The sequence below is a fragment of the Lissotriton helveticus genome, chromosome 1_1 (assembly GCF_964261635.1).
Source record: "Lissotriton helveticus chromosome 1_1, aLisHel1.1, whole genome shotgun sequence".
Taxonomy (NCBI): Eukaryota; Metazoa; Chordata; class Amphibia; order Caudata; family Salamandridae; genus Lissotriton; species Lissotriton helveticus.
In genome coordinates, this window is record NC_136057.1 from 1,661,257,023 (window position 1) to 1,661,279,344 (window position 22,322).

The 22,322-nt window shown below is 44.5% G+C and overlaps 1 protein-coding gene across 2 annotated transcripts in view; it reads right to left on the reverse strand.

The window, feature by feature from the left end:
* The window catches only part of LOC144830219 (retinol dehydrogenase 7-like), a 193,643-nt gene that overhangs the window by 105,809 nt on the left and 65,512 nt on the right, over positions 1-22,322 (reverse strand). The window contains exon 1 of one of the 2 annotated variants that reach the window (XM_078688893.1): positions 19,945-20,079. The exons of the other annotated variant lie outside the window; for it this stretch is intronic. The gene's annotated coding sequence lies outside the window, so the exon portion shown is untranslated. Of the gene's footprint in view, positions 1-19,944; positions 20,080-22,322 lie in introns of those variants that run through there. 2 annotated transcript variants of the gene reach the window in all.

Consider the following 22,322-nt stretch of genomic DNA (forward strand, 5'->3'; position numbering starts at 1 on the left):
CCAGATTTTCATGGTGGGGTTGCTGGGTGAGCAGTGTTAAGGAGCATGCATGTCAGTGTGTCTTGGCTTGCATGTTTGTTAGGGGGAGTTGGGTGTGCTCTGGGTATTGCTGGTATGGGTGTTGGTGATGTTTGTGTGGTGGATGAGTTGTGGCATGTGACGCGGCAGTGGGTGCACAAGAAGGTTCCTTATGCACTGTGCATTGCAGCAGCAGTGTGGAGACTTGGGTCCCTGGTTGAGAGTCCGGAAAAGAGCTGCTAAATATCGCTTGGGATTGGTCGTAGTTTGTGGTGCTGCGCGAGGTCCAAGCACATCTGGATGCAGACTGTCTTTCCTTTGGTGTGCCTTTGGCACGCCAGTGGCGTGGCCGCACTGCTCCCACCATTAACTACATCCTGGGAGGGGAAAGGAACGCAGGGGGTGGTGGGCGGGGATAGGGAGGTGCAAAGGGCTTGGAAGGGGTATACAGAGACAGAGAGAGCGGGAACAAACAAACCAAGCATTGAAAATGCAATTGGTCTCGCCTTTGATTAAGTTAAAGCCATTTACTTTGCTAATGGTATTGTATATCAAAGCAAATGGCTTTAACTTAATGAAAAGCGAGACCTATTGCATTTTAAATGCTTGTTTTATTTTATCTGTATCACTAGCAGCCCGTCCCGACGTTGTCCGGGTATGAATTGCTGCCGGCCAGTAGTATATTGTTTTGTAGGATTTCGTTTTGATAGCATTTTTTATCTGTGACAGGCCTGTGAAACGCTCCGATTCACAGTGCACTGCTGATGCACTTAAGAGTGCGCGATCAGTAGTGTGTGAACTCGAGTTTCCCTACTTTATTTTTCCTTGCAATATTATATAGCGCAAACTCGACAACATGGCATTGAGCACAATTTACATTATAGAAGAACACATTCATTTGTGGTATGCACGGGGAGACAAAGCGATTTGCCTGGAATCACAGGATGTTGAGCTGATGCCGAGATTCGAACGTAGCTCCCCAGCTCTAAAGTTCGCAATTCTAGAACTTGTGGCGGGAGGTGTGTCTAAAAGTGTATGTCAAATACAAATAGTTTATTGTGCTGATTATTTAAAATCTTACAATATTACACATCTAAAAACAAAAAAATAAAAGCTATATTCATAAATAAAAACACTTAAAATGTCATTGCATCAGGTTTATATATGGTTAAATATTTAAAATAGTTATGTCACCTAGTTTCTTTTTAACTATCATTAGGAACCTTACAAAGATAGCATTTAAAATGATATAATTCGAGTTCAGGCACTTAATCAAGGCCTGCCTGCATGTCCTTATGCCTCGTGCATTGAAAGGAAACTTAAGTAATGATTTTCTCTCCTGTAAGAGTTCAGGGCAAGTACACAGAAGGTGAAGCATATCCTCCTCACCATTATTACACAGTCTACATTTCGTTTGAGTTTCCGGTCTCTCCCACGGGGGAAGGTGACACAGGCCTGGCATTTTGTACCGCTCTGGCATTGTTCCAAATCTGGCTTTAAGGAGCACCTGTTTGTTTTTTTCCGTCCAAGGTGTTACCAGATATTGTTGGATTTCCTTCTTTTTATAGCCGTTAATTATCGCCCATGCGTGTTTGCTTTTGGTAAGGATAGCTTTGTCGTTTAAGATGGATAGGTGGTTTGCAGTCTTATTAATTATTTTCTTAAATGATGTCTTGGTTATATTATTTTCCCATATTGACGTGACCGCAAAATCCTTTATTGCTTCCCTCAGGTAGAGCCCAGCAGTAGAGTTAGTGTTGTTATTTATTTCTCTCCATAACAGGTGCGATATCTCATTTTGGTGGTCACTTTTTATTTGATTCCATACTTTTAAAAAGTGGCCTTGCCTTGCATAGTGCTGATTGGTCAATCCAAACTCCAACCTTACTTGGGCCGGGGACGCGTTCGCTGGGAGATGAAATAGGGCCCGATATGCTCTGGTTATGATCTTGTTCAGAGTTTCACTATCCTTACCCAAGACCACTTCACTACCATATGCGATAGTCGGTAGGAGTTTTGCACCAATAATACTCAGAAGAGGACCATAGGTTAAGCTTGAAAGTGATTCTGAATGCTGCAGTTAATGAGTTCCCTTTTCTTTGAATGTCATTTTTTTGTATTTGGTAGCTGCCCTTCCCATAAAATAATACACCCAGGTATTTATATACCTCTACTTGCTCCATCTCGGTTGTGTCCATGAACCATTTACTTTTGTATCTTCTCTTATTATTTTTGGTCACTACCTTGATCTTAGTGTATGTCGGTGCTGTCCATCAATGAGAGAGACCTGTGCATTTTTCAAATGGGTGGTGAAAAAATATGAGTATGTTTCTGGAGATGTGGGCCGCCGTGCCACCAATGTACTTACCGGGGGAGGGTAAACACCCATTATTCCGCAACTTTCTTTCCGCATACCATCACTCCGCATACTTTCATTACGAAAGTACCATGACTCCGCAATGCCATTATAACGCGTGGCATTACATTTTATATGCTTTTACCACGCATACATTTACAATGAAATTCGTTGTAAATGCATGGATGGTAAAAGCATGGTTTTTTTTAATGTTTGGATAAGGTAAGTATGGGTATAGGGGTGTATGTTTTGGGGTACTGAGGTATATGTTTTGGGGCATTTGAGTATTTTAAGGGTTCAGATATAGTTTTGGGTTATGGGGTACAGGGGTAGTTTTAGGGTTTAGGGATAGGTATGGGTTTTGGGGTACAGGGGTATTTTAGGGTTCAGGGGTAGGTTTGGGTTTTGGGGTACAGGGGTATTTTAGGGTTCAGGGGTAGGTTTGGGTTTTGGGGTACAGGGTTATTTTTAGAGTTCAGGGCTAGGTTTGGGTTTTGGGGTACTGGGTTATTTTTAGGGTTCAGGGGTAGGTTTGGGTTTTGGGGTACAGGGTTATTCTTAGGGTTCAGGGCTAGGTTTGGGTTTTGGGGTACAGGGGTATTTTTAGGGTTCAGGGCTAGGTTTGGGTTTTGGGGTAAAGGGGTATTTTAGGGTTATGGGTAGGTTTGGGTTTTGGCGTACAGGGTTATTTTTAGGGTTCAGGGCTGGTTTTGGGGTACAGGGGTATTTTTTTAGGGTTCAGGTGTAGGTTTGGGCTTTGGGGTAAAGGGGTATTTTAAGGGTTCAGGGCTAGGTTTGGGTTTGGGGTACAGAGGTATTTTAATGTTCAGGGGAGGTTTTGGGGTACAGTGGTATTTTTAGGGTTCAGGGCTAGGTGTGGGTTTTGGGGTACAGGGGTATTTTTAGGGTTCAGGGGTAGGTTTGGGTTTTGAGGTACAGGCTTATTTATAGGGTTCAGGGCTAGGTTTGGGTTTTGGGGTACAGGGGTATTTTTAGGGTTCAGGGATAGGTTTGGGTTTTGAGGTACAGGCTTATTTATAGGGTTCAGGGCTAGGTTTGGGTTTTGGGGTACAGGGGTATTTTTAGGGTTTAGGGATAGGTTTGGGTTTTGGGGTACAGGGTATATTTATATGGTTAAGATGGGTTAGTGTTTAAGGGTGTTGAGGTATTTTAAGGAGTAAGGGTGGGTTATGATTATGGGGTGCAGGGGTATTTAAAGGGAGCAGGGTGGGATTAGCACACGATATGAGACATGGCATGAAGGGCGGAACGTACCACACGCCCCCAGCGCTTGTCACGCCTCCGCACACGCCCACAGCACAACGCAAACACTACCACAAGGGACTACTTTGCTGGCACGGTTCTTTTACCTTTTCAATGTATATGGTGGGCGTCTGCATAGCCTATGTCCTTCTGCTGCAACTGCCCTTTCCAACGCTGTATTGGGTGTTGTGATTGGTGCTGTGGTACCTGAGATTACCCGCCTCAAAGGTTTGAGCTCTCTCTTTATTATATTAGTATAGATTACAGACAGAGACCAACCATATGCAAATCGCTTTAGTCGGTGACCAACAACAATAGTCCGACCCAACAGTTTGATTAGATCCCCCATGAAACAAGATTGAGTATGCCGGTGTGATCATACATACACTGAACAAGTGCTGAGTTTAGTAAATAAGTAATAATTTATCATGCTTAACTAATTAAAATCTTTACATTAACAAGCATTTACAATGCAACGGTTTCGCCTTTGCAAAAGTTTAAGCTATTGGCATTGTAAATGACAAACTTTTTATGTATGTGTTGGTTTTGAAAACAGATAAATACAAGCATTTGCAATGCAATAGGTCTCGACGTTGGGACCTTATACGGTTTTAGTTATACAGTATATTGTGCGGCCTGGAACTTTCAGGGTGCCGAGCCGCTGATAAGCAAGTGGTGTCCTGCGATTTTGGGCAAATCACTTAAAATAAAAGCAGTGATCTCGGAGGGGTGGTGGGGGCGGGATGAAGGGGTAGGGAGAGACAGCACAGGGTGAGCAGGAAACAAGACATAATGTTGAAAATGAAAGCGGTGAAGGGGTGGGAAGAGACGGCACACAATGTGACTGGAACAGCATTTAAGCTTATAAATGACTCCATCTGGCAACACTTAAAAAACGACATCAAACATGCGGTGAAGGGCGTGCAGTAACAGCTGCTGTCTCGGGAGGTTGAGTCTTAGCGTCAGCTCAACATTCTGTGATTTTGGGCAAATCACTCAAAATACAATCAGTTATCTCCGAGGGGTGGTGGTGGCGGGTTGAAGGGGTAGGGAGACACGGCACAGGGCGAGCAGGCTGCCATTAGCAGGAAACTAGGCACAATGGTGAAAATGAAAGTGGTGTTCTGTGATTTTGGGCAAATCACAATAAATACAAGCAGTGATCTTGGATGGGTGGTGGATGCGGGGTGAAGGGATAGAGAGCAACGGCACAGGGTGAGCAGGAACCAAGACGTGATAGTGAAAATAAAAGCGGTGAAGAGGGTGGGGAGAGATGGCACGCAATATGACTGGAACAGCACTTGAGCTTATAAATGACTCCATCTGTCAACATTTAAAAAAACAGCAACGAAACGGCATCAAACATGCTGTGAAGGGCATACGGTCAGAGCTGCAGACTCGGGAGTTCAAGTCTCTGCATCAGCTCAACATCCTGTGATTTTGGGTAAAATCGTAAATCACTTAAAATACAAGCAGCCATCTCGGAGAGGTGGTGGGGCAGGGTGAAGGGGTAGGGAGAGACGGCACAGGCTGGGCAGGCTGCCACGAGCAGGAAACAAGATGCAATGTTGAAAATGAAAGCAGTGTCCTGTGATTTTGGGCAAATCACTTTAAATTCAAGCCGCGATCTGGGAGGGGTGGTGGGGACGGGGTATAAGAAGAGATGGCACATGGTGAGCAGGCTCTGCCATAAGCAGGAAACAAGACGCTATGGTGAAAATAAAAATGGGCACGTTGATAGAAGGTGCACAGCCTCTAAAGTAAAACAATAATTAAACCAGAGATGCAAATACTGACCGAAAAATGAAGCACAGTGTCCGTGAAGTGTGCGCTGTTTTGATGCACAAGCTGAGGCAAACAAGAAACAAAATTGTGCGCACAATGGAACTTAGAGAACTTGTGACTCGGCTCCGCCATAATTTCATTTTACAACTTTCAGTCCAGTCAGCATTCCTCGGTGTGTGTGTGGGGTGGGGGTAGGCAGCGCTGAGCGCTTGGAAGTTGGAAGTTCTCGGGTATTAAATAGACAAGTACGCAAATCTTTCATCAAGCCTGAGAAAATGTGAGGAGAGGTAGGCAAACACAACCAAGGGAGCCCGAGAGCGGGGGAGGAGAGCGAGCAGGCCAGCAAACAGCAGTGGAAGTGCGGCCACTGGGAATCCGGTCCATGCTGTGTGAAGAGCTGTTCATAGTTCCTGAGCAGAAAGTGAAACAAGCGTTCACGTGTGAAAAGAAAAAAAAGTTCCAAACCAGAAAGTAAAACAAGAAGTGAGTAAACGTGTAAAGTACACGGCCTGGAGGAAGCTGGCTGGGGAGGGGGAGGAGAAATCTGAGTGAACAGATGGCCGTGAAGCAGGGGGCGGGGCGGGGCAGGACTGTCGAGTCATGGCCTGCGGCCGTGAAAAAGTGATGTGATTAATTAGGGGAGGACAACTTTGCAGAGGCCGGCCGAGCGCACGCTGGGAAAGCCTGTGGGAGGGCAGCTGATGCCTTTGATGTGGGGAGGGAAATGCGCGTGCTTGTGTGGTCACGTGGTCACGTGACTGACTCTGACTCACATGCACTCGAAGAAAACGCCACGGAGAAAAGCGGTGGTTTGACTATCCGATGGAGCACATGAATTCTCCCCCATTTCCCATTGCTTCGCAATGGAAAAGGACGAGACCTAAAAAGGACCTAGGTAACACAAAACTTTGAAGGCAAATATCCATTGTCAAAGACAACGCGCCCTACCAATTACCCGGAATGAAGGACACCAATAAGATCCTCCAACACAATGTATCCAGATAAGCAGTACATGACTAGTGTAAGCCACCAATAAGTTTATGGTTAAATAGGTTATACCCACATGCACATCTTTCATCATTCTTATGACTCCTTTGACTCAGAAAGCAAAAAAATAGATAAAATAAAAATAAAAACCAAAACACATGCACCTCCCAAATCGTTGCACCATCTTGCAGTTTCTATTAAGTTGACACGAAGTGGTCAATTAAAGAAGTGCACAAGAACAGGATTATACAACTCTGGAGGCGTATCAGTAACACCAAGGCTCAGGTACTGTACTCACTCAATTACAGCAGTTTCAATTTGATATCTCACCTCATCAAGCATCCACAAAAAGGGCTGCTAGCCCATAACCCGGTGCAAACCTAAGGCAACTGACCAACTTTTCAAAATCTACAGACACTTTAAGGAAAGGAACAATCCTTAAAATAACCTTACAGTAGGTCTGTGGGACTCTGATTTGTAGACAGATATACTTTAATATTATACAAAAACACCTGCTTGCAAAACATTTTGCACTTATCTTCTCCAGTTCTATTAACACACACATACCATTTTCAAAACTTGCGTACCGTCTGAGTGTTCCAGAGACCAGGTTTGATACAAAGCATTATAGGAGGTTGGATGCCCAACTACAGCCTTGCACCTCAGGAATTTTCTCACTTAACTGGCAGGAGAAAAAACGAAACTAACCATGGCCGTACTATGACAAAAAATAATTTGCATTCCATCCCAAACATCAGGAAAAGGCTGATCAAAACTATTTCACTGCAACGCCTGCGAAAAGGCACAAGCAATGTGCAATAATTGCTGCTCGTGTATGACACTGGATTGAAACAGATTTTTCTGGAACAGGGCACTTCAGATCACATACGATCGCTGCCATCGAATTACAACACACAACTGAGACAGGGAACGTACAAGGAATTACAACCTGTCCAACAACAGGTAAACGAATGCAAAACACTTTATCTTACCCAACTTGCGCAGAATCCTCTTGCACTCATCCCTGCTCAGATCCAGGAGTGTTGGCCATACCACGGGCATCTTCCTGCATTCAGGTCACAGAACTGCTTCCTCCCTGCAGAAGCAAGTTACAGGGTATGAAGGGATGGACTTCTCCCAACTAGTGATCGCCAGTTGAGCTTCAAACGTGATGGTTTCCACGAGTGATGTACAAGTGGCCTGTATTTTGCTTATTCGGTGTTAACCTTGAATATGCCAGCTCAAACCTATGCACTGATACCCCATTTGCATGACTCGCTCGCCGCTGGCATCAAACATATGTAGAAGGCGACGCAGCGGAAGAGTACAGAAATGGGAGGCGGGAAATGCAAAAAACAAGAGGCCAGAAAGCACCGCAGGGAAGGGGCGGTGCAGGGGCTGTGGGGGGAGAGCAGTGAAGAGGCTAAGAAAGAAGGGGGAGGGAGGAGCAGCGAAGAACTAATGTGAAGGAAGAAGTACTTAGAGTGAGAGCAGTGCAGTGCGGCAGGGATAATAGGGGTAGTGAAGTGTAAAGTCAGTCAGTCAGTCGAGCATGAAATTGTAAATTGCATTTACATAGGCTTACTACCCCTGACGAGGCATCGAAGATCTTATATTTATTACAGTAAAAGTCTCGACACAGGAACATAAACGGCGTCCCCTTCAGCTCATACAACCCTAATGACAATCTACTAAAGTACATCACTACAGGGAGTAGTGTTTGGGGAGAGAGCAGCGCAAGGGGGAGAGAAAGCAACACATTGCCGTAGGGTAGCAGCACTGAAAATGCCAAGAAAGCACGGTGAGGCTGGCTAGAAAGAGAGACTTAAGGGCGGATAAGTGCATGTAAATTGGGGAAAGAGCAGTACAACCGTGGAGAGGAGCAGCAGGGCAGATGCTGGGCGATGCAGCGTAAGTCTTGAGGGGCAGACAATATAATAAAAACAATGTTTATGGGCAGTGGAAAGACTTCAAGAGCATCGGGATGACTGTGAGAAGCAATGGGGATATTGGACTGGATACTGCAGTAGATCGGAAGAAGAGTTGTTGTGAGGAAACTGAGGCAATTTATTATGCAGGATTATCATTGGGAGGACAGTAGGCAGACGTCTGTCACTAGGTTGGCTCTGAGGAAGGTCATATATTCCGTCGGCAGGACTGTCAGAGAATGTTGAAGGTAACCCGTAATCGAGCAGGTCTGACTGACATTGGACTACGGAGCTCTCTGGTGACTAGGAGAAGGGGGCGCCATGGCTCAGTGACAGGGGTAGCTTTACCATCTATGGACACATAGACATAAAGCAGCTGCCTGTGAGAAGGAAAGGGCGCTGCCCTGCCAACTTGATCCTCCTCCCATTCCCCGAGGAGCCGTACCCACCTTCCCTGGGAGCATCGGTGAACCAGTGGCTTGCAGACCCACACAACAACAGGGGTAGCCTTCCTAACTGCGGTTCTAAAGATGCTGAAGATGGCGCGGGCACCAGTGCGCGTGCGTGTAGCCATGGCATGCCGGGAGTTGGAGTTTTTAACAAAGACAATTGGCTTCTACCGGTGACATAAGCAAAGGACTTCTGAGAAGAGATGTAAACAATTATAATTAGACATTTCATTATGGTAAATGTTTGAAGCGGCTTACAAAAAACACACACAAGTGAAATGAGGATCACACGTCTGGTAATGTTTCGTGGTTATCTTTTTAAATATGAACACATTAAAAATAAAAATAAAATCATATTATATCGATAAGTACAACTATTTACGGGGGGAAGTTTATTCCCGCATTGTTGTCTGGATGCTTACTTGTGAATACTGGAACACATTTTTAAAACATTTCTATTTAAATTCAGATATGAAACACTAGTGTTCGTTCTGTGTATCGTTCTAATGTTACTACTCAGGAAAATGGATGCATACTCTACAGGCAAGCACGAAAGCCGGAGATTTCGACCAAGGACATATAAAAAGGGGAACACTGCTAAATCTTATAGAGTTTTGCCGCAAATTATATGGGCAATAAAAACAGATAGGGAGTGAACCAGAGCAACCCAATCGTCAAAAGTAACGTGGCACGAGAGTGACCTTTCGGATGTGCAAATAGAAATAAGTCTGAGCGCTCCCTATCTTTTCCCCGAGCTCAGCGAGCGACGTAACATCTGTATCAGCTGTTCCAGCAACAGCCACAGACATTCTTTGATAAGAAAACTAGAACACTAACTTGTTTTCTTGACGACAATCCAAAGTAAAGCAGCCGTAGACGGCATGTTGCAGGAAGATAAACTGAGTAGTTCATAGCATTCCCTTTAGTACAGACTGTACAAAACAAGTCAGGTCCCGGGCCGCGCTGTGATTGGCTGACGTCACGGGGGTTTCCCGGCCGGCAGCCAATCACAGCGCGGCCCAGGAATGACGTCACGGGGGTGTCCCGGGCCGGCAGCCAATCGCAGCGCGGCCCGGGACAAAGGGGCGGGGCTTAAAAAAAGCACCAGAAACGCCCCCGAATCGCGTTTTCGTGAGAAAGCGCGATTGACAGCCTCTGTCTCCCAATGGCTAGTCTCCATTTATGGAGCTAGCCAATTGGAAACAGAGGCTGTCCTAACCTCACTATTAAAAACAATAGATTTTGATCTGGGAGGGGCTTCGCCCCTCGCCAGGTTTCGAAACCTAAAAAGGGCATACAATTATCTCATTCCAAGAATCTAAAAGGAATATGTAGGCAACTATTCACATTACACTCCACTTAAATTAAAAGCAATCATTTAAAATCCATTACTCTGTACAAAAATCTAAGAAGTTTATGAGAAAATAACATACCCAGGCAAAAACAACTATACGGGCGAAGTTCAAGTGACGACACATAAATAAAAGATAATCAGGCACAAAATCAGCATTCGAGGATTTAGTTTAATAAAGTTTATAAAAAGGAGTCATGTGGATAATCAATGACATAAAAGCAAATAAAAAATAACAATAAAAATTCTTTCATTGGAAATTTGATATATATAGATTATTGTTTGTACAGATGTTCCCTTCAGATCATTGATTATCGTCATGACTCCTTTTTATAAATTTTATTAAACTAAATCCTCGAATGCTAATTTTGTGCCTGATTATCTTTTATTAATGTGTCGTCACTTGAACTTCGCCAGTATAGTTGTTTTTGCCTGGGTATGTTATTTTCTCATAAATTGTTTGCCCTGACCCAGGAAATCTACCTTCATCAGGGGGTCCTTGTTTTTTACAAAAATTTAAGAAGAACAGATTAAAATTTGTTTAGAGTCCAGTCATCTTTAATTCAAAACAATAATTTGAATTCATATCAAGTCCCCTTTATGGTACTAATATAACATTTAAAAAAGTGGCTAATGGTAGAAGATTCGTGAATAATGTTATTATGAGGTTAAAATGAGCTTCTTAAAGATCTCTTTGAAGAATTTGACGGTGTAAAAAAGTTCTGATCTATTCTGTGAATTGAGACAGGGCTTTAGGGCTTCCTAACATTGTCTAATATTGTTTCTTATATAGATCCTTTTGATGAGTAGTTGGCACTCACGCTTTACCCTGGGACAACAGCATGGAAGGTGCAATACTGATTTCTCTTTGTTATCACACAATCTGCATCTTGGATTTGAAAACTGGTACTTGGACCGGGTAATTTGAGTTATTCTATTGGAAACAGCATAAAACCGCATTTAAACATTAGATGATCTTTCTGACTTGTGTATTGTTTCTTTCCAATAACGCTGAGCGGTCATAGTTTTATAGGATTCCAGAGTGTAGTGCAAATGTTTATTTTCTGCCAGATCTGAGATGTCAGCTGTGAAACTAACCAACGTAGTTTACGTTTTTATGGCTGATTTGAATGCTGCATAAGAGATATTACTTTCTCATATTGCCTTGGCTTCCAAGTCCCTGATTGCACGCTATAAATAAATAGGTGAAGGATTCCCAGCAGAACAGCTGTTGACAAAAATTGGCTTCATGACTTATTTCACTGTTCCCTTCTGTGCTTTCTTGACCAGTGCTATGTATTTGTCGGCATTATTACACATACGGAAAACCCTTCTACGGCCACTATTGAACAAAGAACAAATAAGGACCTGCAGAACTGCTGTAATCAAATGCCTAGGATACTCAATAGTAAAACTGCTGTGCACGGCAATAACGTTTTTGACTATCGCAGCAAAAGAACTGGAAAAGAGGGACTGCCAGTTAGTACTAACTGGGGATACAAGGAGATAAAGTGTGAGCAAGAATTTGAAGTCCATTTATTACAACTCCATGTACTCCACCCTGCGAAATAAAAGGGAAATCAACAACGGTAGTAGTCCAAAGTATAATTGAGCATTTTTTCTATTGTAGACTAATAGTTTACAGTACCAAGCACTTTATCCTGGTTTCACTCGATTCGATCTACGGTACTAGTCTTCTTTTAGATCAACAACCCACTTCTATTCTTTTTAACTTGTTTTATTGTAAATTTTAATGAGACTCATGTTAATTAATGCATTGATATAATCATTTTAGTAAATTTGATGAGATTGATGATTATGTTTTACTGTAAATTTTAATGAGACTTATGTTAATTAATGCATTTATATAATCATTTTAGTAAATTTGATGAGATTTATGTTAATTAATGCATTGATATAATAGGCCTTGCACATTGTGTATATTGGTGGATTTTCCGCAATTTTATGATTTAAACTAAATCAAATAAAAGTAAATGTATCTATCTATCTATCTTGACCAGTACAATGTCAACAAATTAGCTTTACATGCTATGTCTTGGCAAACTAGCCCAAATGCTAAATTTGTTTGTGATCTCTAAGAGTTCAGTGGTAAGTGGAATAGCTTTTAAAAGGTATTGCACTGTATTAACTCTAATGTTGATGCGAAGCATCATGGGAAGCCTTGATGACTGCCTAATATGGATGGTAGGAGTTTGACTCTTGGTATCTTCAGTGTCGCACTGGCTGATGGACTTGTAACTTTTCATCGAGCCTCCATAAACTGAATGCTATTTTGGCTCCTCTACATTTCATTTTCGTGCATTGGTATCTCGGCGTGCCTTTCTGTGAGCCAGATGCCCAGGTGTTACAGGCCGCAACTTTGGTTCTGGAAGAAGGAAAGGAACCAGTGTAAGGTAATGGCAGGATCCATGATCCAGTCCTTTAGTCTTTTTTAAAAGATCTCATGGTCCTTGGTATCTAATGTTGTGGAGACATAAAGGAGTATAAAGGTGGCTTGTGCACCTTCGCCATTGTGGTGAAAAGGTTAGCCCTGATATTTGCAAATGCAGTGCCTGTTTCTTGCCTTTTGCTCTTCTTAAAACCTGATTGCACGCAAACAAAGCACAGAAGGGATTTTATTTGAGCTTTGGGTCTTGCTAGGAAACAAGACTGCTGGGAGATGGACCTCTGCACACCAAAGCAGGGTCAGAAGCCTCACAAATGTGGATATGATATATTTTTTCCCGTACCAAGGCCACAGAATGCAGATGGGAGTTTGCTCACTGCTACACCGGACAGAATCTACTGGTTACGGGCAGAGAGCAAGGTGGCGGAGTCCCGTGTAGGTGAAAAAAGTATGTCCTGGCATAGGAATGATGTGCTTTCAAGGAAGTCACGCTCATCTCACCTGCACTTGCATGTTCAGGCTGGGCAGCCTTTCTCTGATCTCTAGTAATGAGTGACCAGGAACACTGGGCACCCTCGATCAGATCTGCGGGCTCTGTTGTCTGCTTTCAAGATTCCATACAGACAAGGCCGGCACCACAGCCGGTCAGTAGGGTTTCAGCAGGGCATAAGCTTCATCCTAGTTTTGAGAAAAAGGCAACATTTTGCACCGTCATGAGGATTCTTGGCTCTCACAGTTGTGTGTGGATGCAACTTTACAAAATGCTGGCTAGTGGTGCCACCTTATATTCACAGTTCTGATCCGCCGGACAGGAGCCCAATGCCTATTATTTCAAGTATGTCCTTTCAGCTGGGCGTGTGTCACGGTAACACCAGACACAGGTATACTCTTCCAGGGTCAACTTTGAGCACATTAACTTCGCTACTATTTGCATTAGAAAGTTACAATGAAAGGTATTATGCGGCTTAAACTGTCTGATTTTAGATATACATGTAGCGCCCTTAATCACGCTACTACTTACACAAGATGGCCGCACAATACATCGATACGCGGTACATACTTACAAAATATTTACTTAAACAAGATGGCGCTCGGAACAAACGCCGGTACGCGAGCAGATGGGAAGAAGTAAGAGAAGATAGACACTCTTACTAGGTGAGTGCAAATGATTTCACCGATCGCTTATCTAATCGAGATACTTTGGCATACACAACGAATTTTAAGACAACTGATGTTGTTAAAAATATTTTCTTATAGATATTGACAGACGATTAAGAAGTGGATAATAATACTAGAATCACAGATTTCGTTAGAGGTAAGGACTATTGCTAAAATAGATGCAAAAAACTGTTGAGCATAAAATGGATATAGGGGTGAATTATGATTTTAATTTACTCCCTTATAGCTTAAACAAAGTTATCGGTACCGCGCCTATAAGAGTAATAGGCGAACTCTGGACATTTGACTGGTAAGACCTATTCCAAGTTATGAATAACATTTATTTTGAGTAAACTGAGGACACATATATATAGTCATGTCCCTCTCTTTACAGAACCTGCATAATAAAATCGAAAAATTAACTTTAAAGAAACGGAAGGAACATATTATTGAATTGAGAACTGAGACTTAGAGAAAGGTAAAAAACTTAATCTCAAACTGTAGGGAAATGGACTTTGAGCAGATATGTAGAGTAATACAATTGCTTCTGGGGTTGAAGTGGCGGTGATCAACAGGACGAAGCGGGGGGCTCCATACCACTCCATAGATTAAGATAGATGAGTAAATAATTTTTGTAAGAATTTTTGTGAAAATGTATGTATAAGTGTACAAATTGCGTACAGAAGGCAAAAGATCCGAATGATTTTGATGTGTACTACTCTATGACACCGGGAATCACCAATTTATAAATTCGAGACACGAATGTATTGGGAATTCTATGCCTGTCTTTCACTCAGGTGGTGTTAGATTAATTAATATTAATATTTTCAAATTATTACAGTTGGTTGTAAATAGTTAAGTATACAAGGTTCTTATTTTATTTTATATATTCATTCTGGTTTGCAGCCCTGATGAAGTTGTTTTAAACAACGAAACACGTGTCGGCTGACCTGCTTATAAGGCTGATCTGACTACAGAAAATATTGAAATTGATGAATTGAATCAAGAGAAGTGATAAAAGAAGTGAAAAATAAATATGGACTAATCTATACTGGATTCTGGTGTCTAACTAGTTAATGTATTCAATGGACAATATAAGAATACTGTGACTAAGAACTTTGAGAGTGTTGCTATTTAATATAATTTTTGCTCGGCAGGAAACCTTTTGAATTATTTAAATACCTGGGATCAGTGTATTAGCAAGGGAGATAGGTAACCTCCCTTTTCTGCCTAGTAGCAAGAGGAGTTACACGTCAATTGAAAATAGCCTAAATTATTAGCTGTGCGCCCTATCACCTGTTGCCTTTCTTTATTTACAGTTGTGTGTGGATGCAACTTTACAAAATGCTGGCTAGTGGTGCCACCTTATATTCACAGTTCTGATCCGCCGGACAGGAGCCCAATGCCTATTATTCCAAGTATGTCCTTTCAGCTGGGCATGTGTCACGGTAACACCAGACACAGGTATACTCTTCCAGGGTCAACTTTGAGGATGGAAGCAATTGCAGGGAATGAACAGCAGATATAATCACCTGAGGACTTTCATTTTCACAGGCACCATACAGTATGTGCAGAATCATACAAGAGACGGCACTGCGCAGTATGCATGTTAACTAGGAATCATGCAAGATGTGAGCAATGCAGTATGCACATCAATAAGAAATAGTGCTCATGTGAGATGTGCACCATCCTTGACAATGAGGACTTATGCACAATGTAGCATTATTTAATGTACATATCAATAAGTAACTAATCTAGATGTGGCACTACGCATTATGTATGGCAATAGGAAATGGAGCTAAATGTGGCACTGTCCTTTAAGCCTGGCAGTAAAGAATTACGCAATATGTGGCAATGCATGAAATGAATGCCATAAAGAGTCCAGCAAGATGGGGCACTGTACAGTATGTACGAAACAAGGAATCATGAATGGCATTACCTACAATTATCACTCTGCTTCTAAGCACCAAGGAAATGGATTTGCAGGGACAGAGAGCACGTGTCTGCATTTACCCTGCCTCTGGTGCTGTAGTGTGAGACACTGTGGAGAGTCCGCTGGCATATGGGCCGCTGTCAAAACTTTTCTGTGGCCACTGAGCTGCCACTTAGAAAGCCAGAGTGAGTGCTGCTCCTATGCAGCCCTCAGCATCTGGTGGCTACCATGGCACCACTGTTCTCTCTCTTGACTAGCCACTCTTAGCCATCTTGTACTTGGGTGAACAATGATGACCTCACTGGCCTGCAGTCAGGCGATCTCACTCCTCTTTCATAAGCCTGTTGTTACTAGAGCCATGACCGGAGATCTAAAAGTGATGACATTATAAAGGATCCAATCTCATCCCCTTTCTCTTCACCGCATATTATCCAATGGGCTTGCTGGTCTTATAAAGAAACAACTAGAAATATTCTGGTGACTTCACAGCGCTTTACAGCCAGCTTGTGCAGATCAGGAAATCGGCTGGTGGAGTGGTACCAAGGCAGATCACTGCTTTAACGTTTGACACCTCAATCCTTGATCCATGCAAGTTTGTCAACTCATGGGATCCTCCAGGGATCCGGTGGCAGGGGGTGCAACAACAGATGGGTGGGGGTCTACAGCCTCCTTGATAGACAGGTCGTTGCCGGTCTGATGAACAATAGAAGGAATAATAGCAGTTCCATGTGTGGATTTACTATGGTCAGTATCATTGACCCATCGCCGTGGCGACTGTTCCTCTGCATCTGCTGGAAGGATAGCTTACTGCTGCCCGATCTTATGCTAGACCCAGGGATGCACTGGGAATCAACTTCACACAATGTTACTAGTCCTCAGCTCCCAGAGGCTGTGCAGAAAATATATAATCAGTGCTTTAAATGGGAAGGTACTGCCCGGTACTGAGTACCTGCACTTCTTCAATACGAAAGGGAAAGTACCTGCACTTCTCAGCACAAAGGTAATAAATTTATTAGGGGAGTAACAAGACTTCTCGCGGGCAAACAAGTACACTAAACGGTGAGCACTTGCACTTCTATATTTCCATTTAAAGTACTGTATATAATATTTAGTATTTCAGCCTTTGGTCTACCGGGAGCCTGTGAACCTCTTCTGAGGAAAAATTGAAACAACTGCAGAACTGAGACCTCCGGTATTGCGACCAAATGTGGTTAAGACCTCAATTGGATTCTGTAGTATAGACCACAAGGGACATGACGCCCTGTGCGACAAACACCTGGGGTGGCGCTTCTGCTTTGGATTAACAGAATGGGAGGACTAGGGTGTTTTCGCCTGGGTGGATGTTTAGAAGACATTTGTGAGAGCTTCCCGCAGCTCGCCTTCTCGCAGAACAACCGTGCTGATACAGATAGTACAGGTGCAAAGCAAGAAAGGGATTAGGCTGCAGCCGGAAGATGGTAATCACGCGACATCTAGTTCCAGGTCAGCAGCAATGAGGAAGTCTGCAACCCGGAATAAAAACACAGCCGATACCAAGCAGGTGGGAATAGAGGGGGCAAGTGCAGGCGAGCCAAAGGGAGAACAGAAGGTATAAAAGAGAACATGCAGAACGTTTTTTTTTTACTGAGACAGAAATAAGTGATGCAGGTGACAGGGCTGTAGCAAAGAGGTCTGTTCCAGTATTAACAAAAGAAGCAGGAAATTCAGCGCTGGAACATTAGTTCCACTGCCGGATGTAAAAGACATGGTGAAGTCACATGCAGAATACATCGAAAGGAGGTCGGCCGGGCTGGCGCACAATGCACGTATGCACGCGCATGGCGGCGTGCTTTCACTTTAAGCACGCCGTGTTTAAAGTGAAAGCACGAGTAGTCATCAAGATGACGGCGGGCTGTCCACTGTCCTTACATGCATGCCCATGTTGTTAGGTTTGGACAAACGGTGAGAGCAGCCATCTTTGTCCATTCCTGAGCGTGCATGCAAGGCTTTGGCAGAATCGATTTCAAAAGGCCTTCTCTGGCGAGAGCAACGCATGCGCTGCTTTTGCCAGGCGAGACCTAAAAAGCAGAGGACCAGAGCACTGACAGGAAACAAAGGGGGTGCTGCGCAAAAGGTAACAAAAGAGTGAGCAGGCGAAAATGGCAAACAAGATGCGCGGCCGCCATTATTTAATGTTAAAATAATGTTAAAAAAAGACAAAGATGTGTCGAAAACGTGCTCGAGGGAGAGGTGGAGCAAAGCAAGCTGGAGCAGGAGGAAGGGAAGGCTAAGAAAGCAAGCTGGGTCAAGGAAGGGGGAGAAAAGGAGCGCTGGGACGTGGAATACATGTACGTAGAAAGGCTGTGTTTGCGGGGAGAGAGAGGGGAGGTGCTGGTGTGGGAGGGGGGAGGTGCTGGTGTAAGAGAGAGGAGGCGCTGGTGTGGGAGGGGGGAGGTGCTGGTGTAGGAGGAGGAGTGCTGCTAGGGCAAGGCTGTGTTTGCGGGGAGGTGCTGGTGTGGGAGGAGTGCTGCTAGGGCAAGGCTGTGTTTGGGGGAGAGAGAGGGGAGGTGCTGGTGTGGGAGGGGGGAGGTGCTGGTGTGGGAGGAGTGCTGCTAGGGCAAGACTGTGTTTGCGGGGAGAGAGAGGGGAGGTGCTGGTGTGGGAGGAGTGCTGCTACGGCCTGGGGGAAGCTGGCTGAGGAGGGGGAGGAGAAATGCTAGTTTATGGCCCAAAAGCGCGTGCCTGTGGCCACGTGAACTTCATGAAAACGCCAGCAAAAAGCTGGTGGTTTCATGAGGATTTTGAGCACTTGAATTCTCGTTCCTCAATGCGCTTGCGCGCATTTAAGGTCACGAGACCTAAAAAGGCACCAAGGAGGGGAAGAAGGAGTTGAAAAGAGGCACAAACATTCACAAAAGAGAGAGAGAAACAACACAGAAAGGTAGAAAAGAGAGGGATGAAAAAGAACACAAAAGTCACAAAGAGGGTGCAACTGAGAGGATAACGGCACAAACAAGTCAGAGAGAGTGAAAGACGGGGCAGAGCGGTCAAAAGGGGAGAGATAAAACGGCACAAATAGGGCACAGAAGGTCACAAAGAGAGAGAGGAATATGGCACTAGAGGACGTAGGAAGTGAGAGAGAGCTGCAGTAGTGGCCGGTGTGCTGGACAAGTGGTAGGGCGAGGGGTGGTAGTGGGGCATGGGGATTGTGGGTGGGAAAAAAAACTAACTTACCTGCTTTGTTGCGCTCTTCTGCTCCTCTTCTCCAGGCGGCACAGGCTTCCAGAATGCCCTGCGGCCAATCCTGAAGCTGCACTCACGCATGAGATTAGCTTCAGGATTGGCCTGAGCGCCATCGATTTGCACTCCATGACAGACTGGGAGTCTGTGCCTGCGCTTTCCAACCCAACTGGGTTGCTTGGTTGGAGAGAGCTTTCACTGCGCATGATGGTTTGGCCAGCCTCAGATGGCCAGCCAAACTTATCATGCGCAGTGAAGGGAATGCACTACCACTCTCCTCAGTGCCTGTCAACCCCCAGGACCCACCCCCAAGACTTGCAGGAAAGGAAACATAAAATGAGTGTTTATTATCATTTTATTTATCCTTTCCTGACGTCTAGGGGTGGGGGGGGGTCCTCCGCCATAGCGGAGGAGCCGCCGCTAGAGAGGTGGAGAGGGAAAGCGAGAAGGAGAGACGCAAGAAGGGTGTCGAGATGCTTGAGCTGGGTCCGAAATGGTCTTGACCGGTGGATTGGTTGGTCACAGGTAAGTTGGGTACTGGACATGATTTGCAAGATACTGTTCTGCAACGGATGCAAACCATTTTACTGCAAACAAGAAGGATGGTTTAAGCAATCACTACATTTTTAGCAAACCGAGGGCACAAAACTGATCGGAGGTATCAGCAGAAGAAATGTCATTCAGTAAGAGCACAGAAGGAGATAGCTGGAGTTCTACATTTCTGCTATACATTTTTTATTGGAAACCTGTCTGTAATGTGTTTTTTTTAGTAACTACATAATAAAAGGTCTCTAATGAACCAACCTGAGGGAGGACAACCTAGCTCACACAATTTGTGTTCATGCACGTCGACTTGGCATTTTCGCTCACTTAACGAGTACTTTGTAACTCTCATTATTCAGTACTATTCGTTTATCCTAAATTAGTTTGCAGATGCCAGGGCAGTAAAGCGCTCGACTTATATATTAGCATGAAAGTAGCAGGCTGACTGCCTGAGCATACTATATCTCTCTTTTCAAAGCGACAATACTCAATTACAGTATGATTCTGCGCAGGCAGTAAGGTGCAGAATGTATATATATACCCTTACCTCTCTCTGCAAGCCGTCGCTTCACCAAGTACCCGATTGTGGTAACTCTGGCTTCTCAGCACGCTCGATGTGACAGTCGCACGTGGCAGGGTGGATTACACCTATAAAGCGCAGACTGCACATTCCAGAAATCTCTCACCGCTGCCTGGGTGTGCGGCCGCCTTGCACCAAATGTTCAGAAAACCATACACCCATGGGCGGTTCTCGGGCGTCCTCCCGCAAACGTCTCACAGGGCCTGGCACGACGGGCACTCTCTAGCTGCCAAGTGGCTCCGAGTCATGGGCAACACTCTCAGCAGGATCTGGATTTGTAAACAGTACTTTACTTGTTGTGCTTTGTGAGCGCACACTCATAGTGCTGGAAGGAAAACTGTCAGTCCTCGAAAGTATTGTGTCACATTTGAACCCATGCTTGGTGCACAACTGTCAGGAGGCGGCATCTTGGCAGCAGCAGCGCGCCCCAAGACGCCTCCTAAAGCAGCCATGATTCAGTGAATCGAAAGATTCGGATAAGTTTATCTGCCAAGAAGAAACGGCTGGAAAATCGGATTCACTTATTGTAGGAACAGACAATCTTTTATCGACAGGCCAGCACAAACCATTCACATCCGACAGGTGACAACTCGAGATCTCTGCAAGGGCCAACAGCATTGCCTCAGTTAAGAGTGTATCTGATGGTTCACTGGGAAGTGAGGGGCTACTCTGTCACATCATTCAGTCAGTGTTGGACTGGGACAGAAAATATGTCTAGTCACCAAAATAAATGCGGCCCCATTAGTGAATTAGATAGCTACACAAGGATTGGCAAAGTCAAGCGGTCTCGCCTATATGGGAGCGATTGCATTTGCCAATGTCTTTTAGCTATGTTGTGCAGCAGCTTGGCTAAAAGTTAGTGCGGTGGCGTAGAGGAGAATTGCTTAGAGGAGGGTGGAATCGAGCGGCATACAGTGGAGTGGCATATAGTGGCTGGAGTGGAGTGTACAATGAAGTGGGGTACAATAGAGTGTAGTTGTGTATAGTAGAGTGAAATACAGTAGAGTAGCATACAGTAGAGCAGAATAGAGTAGTATGGCATAGAGTAAAGTTGCATACAGTACAGTGGCATAGAGTAAAGTGGTCTAAAGTGTAGTGGACTGGCAAAGAGAAGAGTGGCATAGAGGAGGGTGGAATTGGGTGGCATAGAGCGGAGTGATATAAAGTAGAGTGTGTGGCAGCGAGTGGCATATAATGGAGTTGCATAGAGTGGCAAACAGTAGAGGCATAGTGAAGTGGCATAGATTACAGTGGCATAGAGTGTGCTGGAGTGTATGGAGTGGAGTAGAGTGGCTTAGAGTAGAGAGGGGCAGTGTGGAGCGGAGTGTCGTAAAGAAGAGAGCCACAAGAGCAGAAAAGCATAGAGTTGAGTAGAGTTAAGTGGAGTAGAATAGAGTGGTGTAGAGTGCCACAGAGTGGAATGTAGTGGCACAGAGCAGAGTGGCATTGAGTGGAGTGATGTAGGGTAGAATGCCATAGAATGGAGTGGCATGGGGTAGAATGGCGTACCCAAGAGTAGCATAAAGTGGCATTCTGTAGACGAATTTGCATACAGTGGCGTGGCATAGAGTGGAGTGGACTGGCATAGAGTGGAGTGGCGTAGAATTAAGTGGCATGGTGCCGAGTAGAGTGGCATACAGTAGAGTGGTATAGAGTGGAGTGGTACTGAGTGGTGTGGAGTAGAGAGGGATAAAGTAGCGTACACTAGAGTGCGGTGGAGTGGTGAGCAAGGCGTAGAAGGGAGTGGCGTTGAGAGGAGTGGAGTGGCATAGAGTTGCGTAGAGTGGCGTAGATTAGAGTGGCGTAGATTAGAGTTGCACGAAACAGTGTATAGTGGAATGGCGTAAACTAGAGTGGCGCAGACTACAGTGGAGTCACATAAAGTGGCGTAAAGTAGACTGCCGAAGAGTAGAGTGGCGTAGAGTGCCGTTGAGTGGCATTGTGAGGAGTGTAGTGACAGAGTTGCATAGAGTGGTGTAGAGTAGAGTGGAATAGAGTGGAGTGGAATACAGTAGAGTGGCATAAAGTGGAGTGCAAAGAACGGAAGAACATGGAATGAAGTGGTGTAGTGTAGAGTGGCATAGAATAGAGTGCCATAGATTAGAGTGGCGTAGAGTGTGGTGAACCGGCGTTGAGTACAGTGGAGTGGCATAGAGTAGAGTAGAGCAGAGCAGAGTACAATGGAGTGGCATTGAGTAGAGTGATGTAGACTGACATTACGTTGTATAGAGTGGAGTAAAGAGGAGTGGTGTAGGGTTGCATAGAATAGAATAAAGTGGCATAGAGTAGGGTGGGGTAGAGAGAAGTGGTGCAGAGTGAAGTGGTCTGGCGTAGAGAAGAGTGGC